The sequence below is a fragment of the Drosophila guanche genome, unplaced genomic scaffold, assembly GCF_900245975.1.
Source record: "Drosophila guanche unplaced genomic scaffold, DGUA_6, whole genome shotgun sequence".
Classification (NCBI taxonomy): Eukaryota; Metazoa; Arthropoda; class Insecta; order Diptera; family Drosophilidae; genus Drosophila; species Drosophila guanche.
The window spans coordinates 6161003-6173634 of NW_022995746.1; the positions used below are offsets into that span (position 1 = coordinate 6161003).

Genomic DNA, 12632 nt, shown 5'->3' on the forward strand with positions numbered 1-12632 from the left:
CAACAGGCCAAGGCGCCATTAAAAAAAAAGCACCAAGAAACAGGCGTTTGGGTGGTAAAAGAGGAGCAGGGGGTGGAGCAGCACAGAGAGCGGGAGAAGTGTATAAAAGTGGGAAAACATACATTCAACGCACATAACATTAATTACAATAACCCACACGTCACCCACTGAGCGGGCTGGCAGGGGAATATATTTTCCACAAACAGCAGACAGAGACAGAGAATGAGAGAGTGGAAAAGCACTTTCCTTGTGTAAGCCACGCGTTGCCCCCATTCAATCCTTTTGTGGCACAACCTTTCACCTGCCGGTCCAGTCCGCCCACTCACCACTCACCTATCAGGCGCAGCCCCTTCCGTAGAGCTCTCTATAAATAAATCTCATTAATAAATTAAACGTTTTAGCGGCAGGAAATTCCTTTTCCATCTCTCTGCTGGCATTCAACCTCACCTATTCAGCCACCCGCCGGCAGGGAGCAGCCACCCATTCCCGTTCTCCCACTTATTAGATTTTGGCATAATTTCAGTTCCAGACCTCAGACCGAACAACGTCATCATCGCTTTATAAATAAATGAAATTGCTTTTTGAAGAGTACTTACACTTACGTACTACACGTTTTCCCTTAGATCCCCCCCCAATAATAAATTTAGATGATTGTTGCATCTCGTCCGATTTTCCCGAAACACGTAAAATATTCATTAGTCTTCATTTCTCGGGGTTTTCAATGTTTTCCTTTCATTATGAAAGTGCCGCCCCACTCCCAACCGACTGCCGAGCAAAAAGGCTGATAAATAGACTCCGATCATTGGGGAATTATCATGGAATTGTGTTTTGTGTGTGCCTCGGACTTATGTAAATTTTACAGGCAAGTGGAACGTGGATTACCCGAGCGAATGCCCGAGGAATGTTGGTTTGTGGTTCCCATTATGATAGGAGCCTCCCGTCCCAAAAATTGCCTGAAAGTTATTCTCTTATTAGTTATTACGCTGATGTATTCCCAGTCGGTAGCAGGTCTGTCTGGGGTGTTTATTGTGGCTTTGGCTTTTGGTTTTCGTGGTCTGAAACTTTTCATTTAGTTACACTTTTCCCGAGAGCAGGCTCCATGACCTTTTTAAACAAACATACACACAGACAGACAGCAACAGAAACAGAAACACTCGAAACACCTGTAAATCCCACTTCAAAGGTGAAACACACAAACTGTGGGATGGAATGGGATGTACAGTGGGTGTCTGCTGGGTGCGATGCTCTGCCGTGGGCACCGAATTCCCACCGGATGTTAATGTTTTATTTGGATTCCATCGCGCTGTTTTAATGCTCGCTGATTTGTTTGGAAAAAAATAAACAATTTGGAAATTTATTTAGTTGGGATCTTGGGGATTGGAATGGTTTCGGAATGGCATGCCATGTGATGCTCCTGTTTTCTTCCACTTTATGGCCATATAAATATGCAATGAATATGGCGCCGTGTGCCATAATTTGTCAGACTTTATGGCTGCACGGAAAGGTGTTCCAAAAGATACCGCAGATAGTTTGTTGTTCAGTGTTTGGTGACCCCGATGCTAGAATTTGGATGCAGTAAATTCAGAAATACATTTTTGGTTCATTGGGAATGTTAGCCACAGGTATTCCACGGTTTGGTGATGGAATTCCGCAGCTACGCGTTTAATTTATACCCCATGGAGTGCGCCACGTGACTCACGCACCCATCTCCGCAGTCCTATCCATTTGCTGGCCTCCCATTTGCATATCTTTTGTGCTGTCCCACGGAGTGACCTTGACGACGCCGGGCCGCAATCAATCAAGCAAACAAAAATAAGAGGAGCACAAAGCACCAGCACCCCGCGAACATCTCCCGCGCGATTGCAATGAATTTCAGAACGAACTGTAGCCTCACGGATACGCCGCAGGGGGACAGCTACACGCGCTTCTCTCACCTTGTCAATCAGTGCCGGGGGTGGGCAATACAAGAGGAAACATGAAATATGTGGGTCAGTCGGCGAGTCCGAGATGTGTTCGACCCATTTCCCCCATTTTGCCGCGTATTGAATGTCATAATATCCGCCACACGGACGCGGGACATACTCGCACATATTTTCCCTTCTGTTTCTCCAATTTCCAATTTTTCGGTTGTTTTTCGGTTTTTGGTTTTCGGTTTTATGAGTGTGTTTTTTTTCTGGTTTGTTTTTCCTGTTTTGTGGCACATGCGCGCGTTCCCCGTTCGGACAATTTGCGGCTGTACTCACGTACGGGCAACAGCAACAGCAACAGCGGTGCCTCGGGCAACAAACAGCACATTAAAAATAAAAATCATATATAAAAATTCTTGGCTGCATTGGCAGCAAAACTCAAAATTTAAATTCAAATTAAAAATTCAAATTGAGGCACAAACAGAGGCACTGAGCAGCAGCAGCAGCAGAATCAAAAGCATAAAATAAACCGATTTTGGCGTATTTTAATTTGATTTTTGCCCGTTTTTAGATGCTGATTAGACGAACGTCAATCGCATGCGGAGACACGCCTCTCTATACGTTGATTCTCAATGCGATTCTCTCGGTTTGCTCCCTCGACGACCCCATCCCCGTACCGCTGAAGGTTCCATGTGCGCTCAAACTATTCAGAAACTATTATCAATCTGTGGGGGGGTTCTCTCTGGAGAGAGATAAAGATAGACACGGAGAGCTTGAAGGTAGCAAGCAGTTCATTCCTCTTCTTTTGTTGCTTGAAAATTGCTCCCCGCTTGGCACACGCTCGGTCGAGGGGGTGGCGCCGCTTTTCCTCTTATCAAAACATGAACATTTCGCCGCGAACGCTTTTCCCAAACAAAAACAAAAGGCAGAAAGCTTCTCTCAAACACAGAAAGAGAGAGAGAAAGTAGGAAGAGAGAGAGCGAGTGAGTGATAGGAAACGAGAGAGAGAGAGAGAGAGAGAGCGAGCGCCATCCACGGAAGTCTGTAACATGACAAAAAAGCTCTTGTATAACATTTTCCGTATAACATTAATGTTTGGGTGAGTGCGGGTTGGGCTTGGAAACACGCGAATTCTGCGGAAACCCCAGAGGCGGAGCAAGCGAAAGAGGGGCGTGGGAGTTAGGCTAGGGTGTGGATTTAGGAATTTAAATAGTTGAAATAACTTTAGGGGGGAACTATTAATTGGAATACTTAAAAGATTGTTTAATTGATAAACAGAGAATTCCTACTTCATAAATAGTTTCCAATTAAAACACACATTTACAACCAATGGAAGCTGAATTTTAAGTTTTAAATTCCAAAAATAACCAAAGAAATATTCTAAAAACTCAAAAAATGTAACCAAGTGTTACAATATTTAGATGCGTAATTTGATTTGGAAATGCAGCAAACACAGCTACCTTGCAACATCTTCAGTTATCCAATAGATTGGCAAATGTTACCTCATAAAATATATCATTAAACATGCAGTGTGTTCATATTGGTAATACATAATAATATCCCCACCATGATTCATCATCATCCATGCACGAATATCATATTTACTTCACCCTCAACCCTGAGTTCCATTGTCATTTGGTGCAGCAAAAAAGATTTCCGCTTTTTTTGTGCGAAGTAAATGCATACAGATTGTGGCCATAAAAATGTTTCCTGTCGAAGGAAGCTGTTTGCCTGTTGTTTGGCTTTTATGTACTTCTTTTTTGCCTGGTTTCCCACGCAGACCAAAATGTCAATCCTGTGTGACCCACAGCGAAGAGGGTGCCGTGCCTCACCCTTTTCCTACGCCACTGCCACCGCCTTTTGGGTATAACAGCTTTTTTTGGGGCATTTTTCGTTTATTTACATTTTGACATTTTGCAAAGCTCAAGCAACTAACACACTCCCACACACAGAGACAAGTAGAACAGTAGCTCACCTTCCTCACAGAGAGAATGAGAGAGGGATAAACAAGGGAGAGAGAGAGAGAGAGAGAGAGAGGGAGCGAGCAGTTCTTCTCAGCTCCCTCACAGTTTTTGCAACTGTTATACACAGCCAGCCTGCGCTCTCTCTGTGAATTTTTTTTGCATTGAAATTTTCATTTAGATTTTCCCCAACAGAGACCGAGACAGAGACCCAACAGATATTCGTCGTACGCCGAAGCGTTCGGTCGTGTTCGCGGTTGCTGCCACTGGGACCTTGGACTCCACACCGCTGCTCCACTCCGCCCCCACTGGGTGGTGCTCCATTCGCTCCACTTAAACCCTCACAGACTCCGCTGAGAACGTGTGTATATTCGCGTGTGTGAGTGTGTTTGTGCAAGTGTCATAACTGTGTGACTAACTAATCGCTAAATCAGAAACTAAAACTAAAACTAAAGAACAAATCCCCACGTGAAACGGGTGAGGAAAGTGCTCCCACAGCATCCCAGCAGCCCAACATCCGCCGACGCTTGCGGTTCCCCGTGGCTCGTTCGAGTGCAAAATCTGTAATTGAAATTCTGCCGCTTACGAAATTTAAATCTCGAAATCTCGAACAGCAGACAAGACAAAACTTTGTTCATCTGAAAGTCAAAAAACTGTTGTGCACAGGTAAAGAATGAAACTCACACACAGAGAGAAGAGAGAACCTTTTCAATTTACGGATTGCTCGAAAAGTGCTTTAGGGGCAGGAGAATACAGAGGGGAGGGAGACTGGGGGAATAATGTGGTGGAGGGGCAGTTGGAACCTCAAAGCGACGGACGTGTCCGTAAAGTGATTTCCAATTGGTTTCTCAAATTAAATCAAAATACAATCTTCAATTCAATTTATTTGTAGAGCATTTTTGGCTGCTAATTGAAAATTGTGCCGAAAAATTGTTAGCTCTCTGTTGTGCTTGTTGTTGTTTATGGGCCGAATACTTGGAGGTTTCTGTTTAAGTTTTACCCCAACCCCCTGAAAAACAGATTTCCTTTCCAAAAATCACAAATCCATTGAAAAGCTGCGAGATATCCAATCCATTCGATCAGAGCGGACAGAGGTTGAGGCGTTAGTCGTTGGGCGGTGGGGCAGAGGCAGTTGTCATTGCTTGTTGCCGTCGCCGGTTGTACTTGAACTCGAAGCAGCCGAAGCAGCCGCAGCAGCAGCAAGCGCGTGGCATGCCGTGGCATGTGGCGTGGCGCGGTGCTGTGTTGCGCGACGAGCGGCACAGCAGCACGGCGCGTATCTGTAAATCTTTGAGATATTCTAGCTTTGGCACTGAGAATCCAGAGACACGAAACAGATAACGCTTGAATGGTGATCCGAAATGAATCACAACAGCAAGACAGAGAGAACGAGAGAGGGAGGCTGTGTGAATCAATGAATAAATAAATGAAAATGAATGGGTTGCTGAATGGATTAACACCGGTAAAGGGTGTACCACTGATCCTTGGGAATACATTTGGAATTTAGAGAAGAATTGCGAGTGATTGGGTGCTAGAGTTCCAAGAAAAAGAAGTTCCAGAAATGTGATGATGTATTAGCTGTTTAATTGTGGGAGAAAACTCTCACAGACTTTACGCTTTTTGAGTGGATTACATGATGTAGAGTCATTAGCGTGACAATTAGTTTTATTTATTTTAACGAGAGAATGAAACTCATTTACATTTTTAAAATTATCTTTTAATACTATACAAATGGTATACAAAAAGATAATGGCATAAAAAGAGAGTCGCAGACTGTAGCTCTATGACTTCCGCATCTTTTTATCAGAGTTTAGCTGATGTTTTGTTGGAAAAACTCAACTAACATGATTTATAATGTCTTCTAGCTATGAAAAATATTACTCACAGGTTGTAGAGGGGATTCCACACCAATTTATACAACTAATATAATATAATAATATAATATAATGTGTGTAAAAAAACATGCACAAAATATGTCTCGAATCTTTTAAAAAAATTATTATGCCAATACAATTTCTGGAAAGACTTGCTGATCATGAATCTCATGAATCTCATGGGAAGAAAAATCCATAAATTGTATGTTTTAGGCAAGAATGTGAACAGTAAAAAATTAACCATTGCAAATTATTTCAAATTTTAACATATTCAATGCAAAGAAATATTTATGTCTCTTGGGAAGGCACCTCCCATAACCGACAATTCTTTAAAATAGCCAGACAACTCCCATAAGGCGGAAACGTCCCCAGTGGCGGACATTGCCCTGAGCTCAGTAAAATGTCTTAAAAGTGCAGCTGTCCTCAGCATAAATGATTCGTTATAGGAAAATCCTTTATGGATTTTATTGTGAATGTTCTGCTTAAATCAAACATTTCTGAACATCAAATTAGAACTCCTTGAGTGACGAAAGGCTTCGTGAAACAATTGCGAAAATTTGTAGTAAGCTGTAAAATGTCTTGGAAGTTTAGCTGTACCCAGAAGAGACTTTTCCTTATAGGAAAATCCTTCATAAATTATATTGTAGATGCTTAGTGAAAATGAAACATTGTTGAACATCAAAAGCACTGCTCAAAAATGTCTATAAAATTCCTGTTGTATTCCATTCTAGCGAATAAAATATGTAGGCTGATGGGAGAGATAACGATTTAAAAAAAAAACCACCAGCTTCTAAAACGAATCATACATTTATTTGATTACGCTTCTCCCATTAATGTGCCTTCAAACTACAGAAAAACATGTGTGTTCTCCAACTAAAGTTTAGTCCAGCTAAATTTGTATATTTTTGCATCGTAAATTCTTGAAAATGTCGTATAATTTGTTTAGAAACTTTTGCTAAACAAAAATCAACTTAAATAGTAGCAAGAAAAAAATTAATTAAAGCCTTAAATTCATTCATGCTCTACCCTGGCCAATTTGTGTAGTTTCAGGAACATATGGAGGGAAATCCAAAGACTTGATATAAATAGAAAATTGTATCGCGTATATCGTTTATCATTACAACACCTACAATGTTCTGCCTTTCCCAATTAGTTGAAAACTTTGCCACTGTCTTCGTTTTGCCTTCAGCAGCAGCCAGTGGCAGCAACATCATCCTTTTGTGTCCTTAGGTCCTATTTCAGGTTTCCCCTTGAGGCATTTATCATTAGTTTGAAGCATCAGCTGCACCACTGATATGCAATTATCCCACTTGACTGTGGCATCCACAAACCACCACTGCCCCACAGACTCGCCCAATCCCCTACCCGTCCAACCCGCTTTTCTCTCCTTTCCACTGAGTGGCATTCAAAGGCCGCTGCTAGTTTCAATCATTCAAACACAATTAAGGCATTAAAGGACGCGATGTTGGCTCCGTGGGACAATTAGCGTCTCTCACTCTCTGTGTTTGCCTCTGTGTGGGTGTGCTGCTCTGTGTGGCTGTGTGTGTTTGGCTCATTATGCTGACATTCTGCTCTCTACACTCTTTGATCCCCCCTCTCTCACTCTCTCTCTCTGTTCCGCTTCAACCCATTTACCAGCACTTGGGCGCTGCTCATTAATTATTTACCAGCCGCCAACGCGCCAGCGCTCATCGCGCGCTCGTGGACTACAGAATGCTGAATGTTGCGTATACGCAGCGTAGACCAGCCTGAAAATGAAACAACTATCGTGTGCACAGAGCGAAATAAAAACCATATAAGCCATCTACCATGAGGTAGATTTTTGGTGAACTTGTAAAGTTTTCCCCATAACAGTTTTTTCCGGTAATCGTTGGCTGAAGTTCTAAGAATTCATAGAAAAAATCTGTGTAAACCTGAGATTTCTTGGCTAATTGCTTCAGGCAAAAAAAACTTCATTTATTTTTGGAATAATAAGTACACATAGCCAAAGGCAATGAATGAGGTCAAAAGGTAATTAAAATGAGCATCATTTTTCACAGATATTTCTCAGTAAAAATATATTTTAATTAAAGTAAGAACTGCGAAAAATATTAGTTAAATTCGGCAGCTACTGCCAGCTTTCTGCCACAAATTCCTCTATCAATTCTCACCGTGTAGTTCCTGTATTTGTTCTACGCCAACGCAGCGAACGATCTATCATTATAATGAAGCGTCAAATCTAATACATCGGACTCTCCGACTTTTGCCTTCATTTCCATGTGAAGTGTAAGGGTAGAGGAATGGGGAATGGGGAAGTGGGACATACATATATCTCTCTCGCTCTCCGACTCTCAGTGGCTGCTACACTGCCCACTGTGGTTGTTGCTGCCGCCTCCTGATAACGTTGACAAACCAGATAAAAGAACGCGATAAAAATGAAAAAGAACATGCAGGAAAAAAAACAAGAGCAAAAATGTTATAAATAAAACAAAAGACGAAAGGAGGAGTGAAGCGAAGTGGAGTGCCTGCTCAGTGTCGCTCTGTTTCGCTACGAAAGAATTATGTATGAGTATTGTATGGCATGGGGAAAGGGAAGCTGCAAAGGAAGGAAGTCGTGGGAGAGAGTGAAAGGAGGCTGCAATTCTATGAATATGAATGAGACGTCTCGCTGCAAAAGTGATTGCTGTTGTTTTGGCTGCCTGTTGTCACTTTTACTGTTAATGAGCGATAAACTTCATGAAATTGCCATTTACGCGGTTTATGGTAGAGAACAAAATCATGATATGGCGGCAATTGCGATACATACTCGTAGATTGTAATTTAGTACGTACTTAGATTACGATTGAGTCCGTATCAGGATTGGAGCTTCAGCCATTAAACTGTTTCGGGACTTCGACTTGATTTGGAATTTGCATATAAATAAATGATTCTTCCTTTCGTTTTTTATTGAAATCGGATATAGAATGCGATTGGGCATACAATTAAAGTTCATGCAGAGTTTGGTTTGCATGTACATTTCCAGTCAATCTTTATTTAAATTCAAACAGTACTTAATGATAACTAGATTCCTCTTAAGATCTGTTTCTGCTTCGTTATAATCATGTCTAGATTACCCTCAGTCTCTTCAGCTAAATTGCACTCCCAAGCTTCTACAATAATGCCAGTGATATTCCCATTCAAAATTCCACTCAAATCCATTTTCCATGCCCAAACTATTCAAACAATCAATGCCAGCTCCGATGTGTCTAATGCCGTATCATATTTCCATAATTAATGTTTACGCATCTGTGTGTGCCACAGCTTGTGTGTGTGTGTGTGTGTTTGTGTTTTGCGGTGACACTGAAACGCGGTTTTAATTAACAATTAAAATTTTCTGTCACAATTTCATATAATTTTGCGGTGGTTGTATGCAAAGGAATGAACCCCCCCCCCCCCCCGTAACCACACCTTTAAAGCATAATCTAGCTTCTATATTCTGCTATCCTGCTCGATTATGCACGACCACATTCCGTGGCATTTACCAGCGTGGCAAGCGTGTCAAAATTTTCGACAGATCGACCTTTGCCACAACCGAAGGACGAGCGATAAAAAGGGACTGTGGGGCACGCAGGTACATGCATGGCTGCATGTGGCAGAGATACCAACCACCGTGTGACAGAGTGTCTGCATAATCAAAGTGCTATGCAAATAAATTAACATCGAAATGCATACATCGTAATCGGTAATCGTAACTCAAGCAATTAATGCTCCCCCCCCTGCATCCGTGTTTATTTGTTTATTTTCGCAGATATCCGACGAAGGTAATTGCACCTGTAATCGTTGAGCGGTGGTGAGTGCGGGTGGCGGCAGGTGGGGTGGTTGCTGCCCCGTTGCGTGGTGCAGGTGGTTCGGTGGGTGGTGCGTGCTGAAGTGTTTGGCAACGAAGAGGGGACTAAAAAGGCTACGCAAGAGTAAGCCGTGGTAATCCCTAGCGTCACAAAAATAAACTTAAGGCAAAGGCATATTAGCTGTAAGGTACTAGAGGTGCAAAGGATAGGAGCTCAATTGGGTGGCAAAAAGAGCTGCAAAAAGTGCAGCAAAAACAATGGGGCTTGGGCTCAATCAGAGTCAAGGAAAGTGCTTTAAACCTTTGAAATATTATGACAGAAAGCGCTTTCACAGTGGGGCGTTTTTAGGTTTAGTTAGCACTTGGTAGCACTTCTACAATATCTATTGAAGTATGAGAATAATGCTCGTTTCCGTTGGTATCGAAGATACTGAAACATTTTCCAGAATTAAGAAAGGAATCAGCTTGTTCATAGCTCTTGCTGTTAGATCTAGTCTACATATTTATATCTCTTTTTACTGCACAACTTTTACCTGCATTGCAATCAAACATTGCCCTAAATCACATTCAAATATATTCTCATTTGCCTGCAAATACGCTCTAATGGTGCTCGCTCCCCCATTTCCTTTCAAGACCCCTAAATGCAGGCTAAAGCAGGTTCCCCCATGCCGAAGGAGTTGGGTAGTGTAGGGCTGACACTGTCTGCCTTGGTTCCTCTTCTCTTTGGGGGGGCTACCCAAGTTATCCGCAACCCTTCACAAGTTTCCGCCGCAAGGTTCATTTTACCCTTCAGCGGAGGCCAATCAAACATTGAACTCATCGCCTCATCGACAGAGCGCTGGTGCCGTTGCCTATAAATAGAACATTTTAGAGACAAACAACTGACACGAGCCGGCAGCAGATAGGGGATGGCAGCAGGGGTAAAGGAGGGGAGTGCACGAGCCCCTAGCACTAGCAGCAGGAAAAGTGGAGTAGAAGAATGAGGAAGGACTGCTGCTCCTCTGCCGTTCGCGTGCCATTGAAAAACAATTGTTTTGTCAATATTTTCACAATTTTCGCTATCGGCGGGGTTTGATCTGCAAAAGTGTTGGTTTGCAGGGGGTGTTGTTGCAGGGGGTGCAACAAAAAAATGAAGCGAATGACGAAATTTGCGAATTACAGGAAAATAGCACTCCTCGCTCGGTCCACGCCAAAAAGCAAACCCAAAAAACATCCAACAAAAGTGTAACAAAAAGTTTTCCAATTGAAGGCGCCTCCAGAAGCACACCCACAAAAGGGGCATGGTAGGGTGTAGGGTGTGAGACAGGGCTTGACGTTGATGGAGGTCTGCCACTGCCCCTCTACCCCTCACCATCACCGAGAAAAACACAGCAACAATGGGAGAGGGAGAACTCGAAAATTGTGTGGCCCCAGCGGCTGTTGTTTTGGGGTGTCATTGAACTTAATTTTGTTTTTCTTTTACTTAACCGCACCCCTCCACACTCAGCCCCTACCCCTACCCCTACCCACACCACCCACTGAAAATTGTGCCCAACGTTTTATATTTTTTATTTTTTATTTATTTGTGTGCTTTGCTGTGCCACCGATACTGAGCAGCCCAAGGGCCGTCCAGCAAGTTGTTGACTTGCACCAGCCCTACCCCTCGCTCTCTGTTCCTCTGCCAAAAGGAACAGCCTACACCCCCCCTTTATCCACTCTCCGGATGATGAATTTTTATGGAAAGCAAAGGCGAAGAAAAATCTAAGGAGATGTTGTAGGCAAACAAAGCAACAAAAGAAAACATGCAAAAAGCACAAAAAAAAAAGGCAAACAAAATAAAAGAAAAACTTTGGGCCCCGAAATGCTGTGCACTGATTGCCACAGGAAAACATTTTTCCGGAACCACGAGGCAGAAACGAATTCATTTTTGATTCCGAATTAGTTTTTGTGTTTTTTTCATGCAGAAATATTCGAAGGCAAACAAATCAAATGCAGTTCAATTTTAATAATCTTAGAAGGGAAAATGTGGCTGTAGCGGCTGTGGGTAAAGGTGGCAAATCCTCTAAGAAAAGGTACATGGAAACCTTCCCGAAAAGGCCGAGCTGTGCAGCACTCCCGTAACCTTTGGCAACGGCCTGTGCTAATATTTGATGTTCAGATTTTTTGGGGTTGTTCCTGAGGCTGTATTGGGGCTTCTCTGTTGGTCTTTCGCTGCTGTTATAGGCTCTCATTATGCACGATAATTTAAACAGCGACGGGAAAATACTAAGAGCGTTCTCATGCAACTAAATTCACTGGAATATTTAGTTGATTTTTTGCTGCAGAGAATCCTTAACATTTATTTACTGTTTGCCAGAATCGTTTACAAATGAACTTGCACACCATGTGCATTCTTCTATAGTTAATAATAATAATAATAATATAGTTAATTTAATAATTTTGCTAAACATTCACTTCACAATTGGCAGCTGATAAGCTTTTGCTGATAATTTTGCATTTTGCCCTCACAAAAGATTACAAGAAAAGGTAAACTACAAAAAATATTTGTTTCGGAAAAAAAAACACAAACAAAAATTCAATGTTTTTATCGTGTGCGCAAAAAAAAAACCCTATTTTTTTCGATGTGCAAAATAATTCGATTGCATCAGGGACGTCGTGCCATTTCCGCGAATTTTTGGATCGATAAATTCAATTTCAACAAATTTCGTGTGTGATGTGTGAAGTGAATGTGACACGATGCCGTCGGTAAAAAAAACCCTTTCTGCTGCAGAAGCAAGTTCTGCAGTGCAAATTATTGCAATATATTGGTAAAGCATTCCATGTGCTTACAGCTTCCTCTTAGTATTTTTGTGCTCTTTTTTTCTTGTCAAAAAAGCGACGCTGCAAAACGCTTTGTGGTCGACAGTGGCATCCTTAAAGTTTGAGGCCAGAGTTTTTGGGTGTTTTCTTTGCTGTTTTCTCTTCTCTCAGGTTAAGGACAAAAACGCAAGGCACTTCCTGTCAAACAGCAGAGTAGGGAGACACGGTATGTGGGTGGCCTTTTCAATTTTTAATAGCTTCTGTGTGTTGGGTGGGGTGGGTTGGGGTGGGGAGAAGAAAAAAGCAT

At 42.2% G+C, this 12632-nt stretch overlaps 1 protein-coding gene across 5 annotated transcripts in view; it reads left to right on the forward strand.

Annotated features, from left to right (window-relative positions):
* Positions 1-12632, forward strand: part of LOC117582508 (1-phosphatidylinositol 4,5-bisphosphate phosphodiesterase classes I and II) — a 49958-nt gene that overhangs the window by 1838 nt on the left and 35488 nt on the right. For 3 of the 5 annotated variants that reach the window (XM_034270298.1, XM_034270302.1, XM_034270303.1), the window contains exon 1: positions 4093-4534. The exons of 1 other annotated variant lie outside the window; for it this stretch is intronic. The gene's annotated coding sequence lies outside the window, so the exon portion shown is untranslated. Of the gene's footprint in view, positions 1-4091; positions 4535-12632 lie in introns of those variants that run through there. One more of the 5 variants, XM_034270301.1, reaches the window with a different exon arrangement.